Raw genomic sequence first — 2800 nt, 5'->3', positions numbered from 1 at the left:
CATGCTACCCCTCCCTTCTCTGCTATCCCACTCTGGCTTCTTGTGCTCTGCCCCCCCCCCCCGCAGGGCCTTTGCACAGGCCTTGCACACCCTTCTCTGCCTGGTAAGTTCCTTCCCCCACACTCCTGCTATCCCCATCTTGATTGTTATTTCCTGGCCCCCTGCAGATTTCACTCTGCCTTTCTTCTTCATTTCTGCCCTTTTGTGATTCCTAGATTACCCTTTGTCTCCTTGGCCACACTGTAAACTCAAAAGGGCAGAGTGTAACCTCAGTGCCTAGCATCAAGCCTGACATCTAACAGGTACCAAATGTTGAACCGAGGGATGAAGACAGCCTCAAGAACCTCAATCCCTCTCCTCTTTTGGATCAATTTTTAACCTTCTTTTTAAAAAATATTTTATTTATTTATTCATGAGAGACACAGAGAGAGAGAGAGAGAGAGAGAGAGGCAGAGACACAGGCAGAAGGAGAAGCAGGCTCCATGTAGGGAGCCTGATATGGGACTTGATCCCGGGTCTCCAGGTCTCCAGGATCACGCCCTGGGCTGAAGGCGGCGCTAAACTGCTGGGCCATCAGGGCTGCCCAATTTTTAACCTTCTTTTGGCCATTGGCCCCTTTGAGAATCGAAGGCTAGAAACTCTCTCTGCACAAATACACATGAACGCTTCTTCCATATTATTTTGCAACTGAAAACCACCCCAAATAAAGAGGCCATTGTCTATTAATTACAAGCTAAGATTCTTTTCTTGAGAGAGCAGCTGGTGAATTGCATATTGATATCATGATTTAAACCCACCACATTTAGAGATGAAAATGGGCCTCCCAGCATCTTGAAGGCTTGTGCATTCAGACAGCTTCATGCAGGTGCCACACTGGCTGCTATGTCCCCTTTAAGAGCTCATCTCTGTGCTTTTGTTGTTGCAGGAAAGAAGATAGCACAGAGGCAAGCTGGAAAATATTTATATTCCCCCACCCCGACTGACCAACACAGCAGTGGCGGTGCCAGGATTTGCAGTCCATTCGAGGGAGCTGAGATACAAGCCAAAGGACTGTCTTCCTACTCCAAGTCATTCAGGCGAATCTCTCCTTTTTGTACAATACCAACCAGGGGACCAAAGGATGGCTCTTGACTGTCAGAAGCCCGTATGTATTGGCACAGGGTGGTAAGGAACCAGGGGTCTGGAGTCCCAAGGTGTTGGCTGGCTTTGTCACTCCAAAGCTGTGTCATCTTGCACAGATTTCTTTGAACTTCCATTTCTTTATCTGTTTGAGGATCTTAACACCTACTCGACAGATTTTTTCTGATGACCAAATGATCTAATGGCTACGAAAGTTCTGAATACTGTAGGATGCTTCCCATATGTCAGGGGTCATTGTTGTCTGTAAATGTGATTCTATTTTCTCTTATTCATGACACTAATGGCTACCGCCTAAGATGGGAGATGTGGTACCATGACAGTATAATAGTCTTTTAAAAATCTTAGTAGTCATCTTGATATTATAGCGCTCCTGCAGAAGCTTGGGCTAAGGTAGAGGTTCTAACCTGTGTGAAAAATTATATGCACCTGAGCACTTCCCTAAAAAGAGGGGCCACGGATTTCAGCAGATTCTCAAATGAAACTGGAACCCCTAAGGTCAAGCACCCCTAGTCTGGGAGGAAAGGGCTCCAATAGGGAACCCAGAGGCCCAGCTGTGCCTCTAATCAGCTGATGACTTTGAGGTCTCTGTTCCTGATCTGTAAAGTGGGTGCAGCCACATGCCTCTCAGCTTGACAGTGGGTGAGTCTGTAGCCCCTCCCTACATGCATCCCCCATCAGAGAGGAGACTCTTCCTGCTATAGAAAATACTTGCTGGGCCCCTATCATGTAGCAAACTCTGGCTGGCAGGAAGATCGTGCATCTAGTCTTCTTGCTTTCTGAGTAAGTTGGGAGTTCTTGTCTAGCCATATGTCACTTCAGGCAACTATATCCACGGATTGTCCCCCAAATAACCACAGCACCCCAAAATGCTCAAACGACTGTAGTCCCGCTCAGCTCATTTTGCCAGGCAGTTAATTAAAGAGCATTATGGCCTAGCCACTGTGTGCAGACTGAGGAGTTTGCTCCCTCTGCAAAAAATTCCCTGTAAATCGCAGGACTGTGGGGCTGACTTCCTTGGGCAGGCAGGCAGATAACAGGGACAAGGAAATCATTCCCCAGGAAGGCAGAGAGAAAAGCAGGCTGCAGCATGGTACAACCTCTGTGAGCCAGATTCTTTCTTGCCCTGCTGCTGGTGGAGGTTGACAGCAGGGAGACAGGCTGGTGGACAGGATCTGCCCCCAAAATCTTTGGCTTCAGCAGAACCTGGGCCAGCTCAGTGAGGAGTAAGCCACAAGTAGGCCCCACGACCCACGGGGCAGATCTCTGAGAGCTCTCAGTCTGCAGCAGGCAATCAGGTGGCCCTTGAGTCAGATCTGGCTCACAAACACATCTCATTTGGCTTAGATTTGTTTTAAAAAATGGTGGTAAAATACATACAATGGAAAATTTACCATCTTAACCATTTTTAAATGCCCAGTTTAGTACATTCACATGTTGGGCAACCATAACCACCATCCATTTCCAGAACTTTTCCACCTTCCCAAACTGAAACTCTGTCCTCATTAAACACTAGCCTCCTAATCTCCCCTGCCTCAGCCCTCAGCCCCCAGCCCCTGGCGACCACCACTGTATTTTCCATTTTGATGACTATGACTGCCCTGGAAACTTCATGTAAGTGGAGTCAGACAAGATTTGTCCCTTTGGGACTGGCTTATTTCAC

Source organism: Vulpes lagopus, chromosome 4, assembly GCF_018345385.1.
Source record: "Vulpes lagopus strain Blue_001 chromosome 4, ASM1834538v1, whole genome shotgun sequence".
Taxonomy (NCBI): Eukaryota; Metazoa; Chordata; class Mammalia; order Carnivora; family Canidae; genus Vulpes; species Vulpes lagopus.
This window is presented reverse-complemented; position numbering follows the sequence as displayed.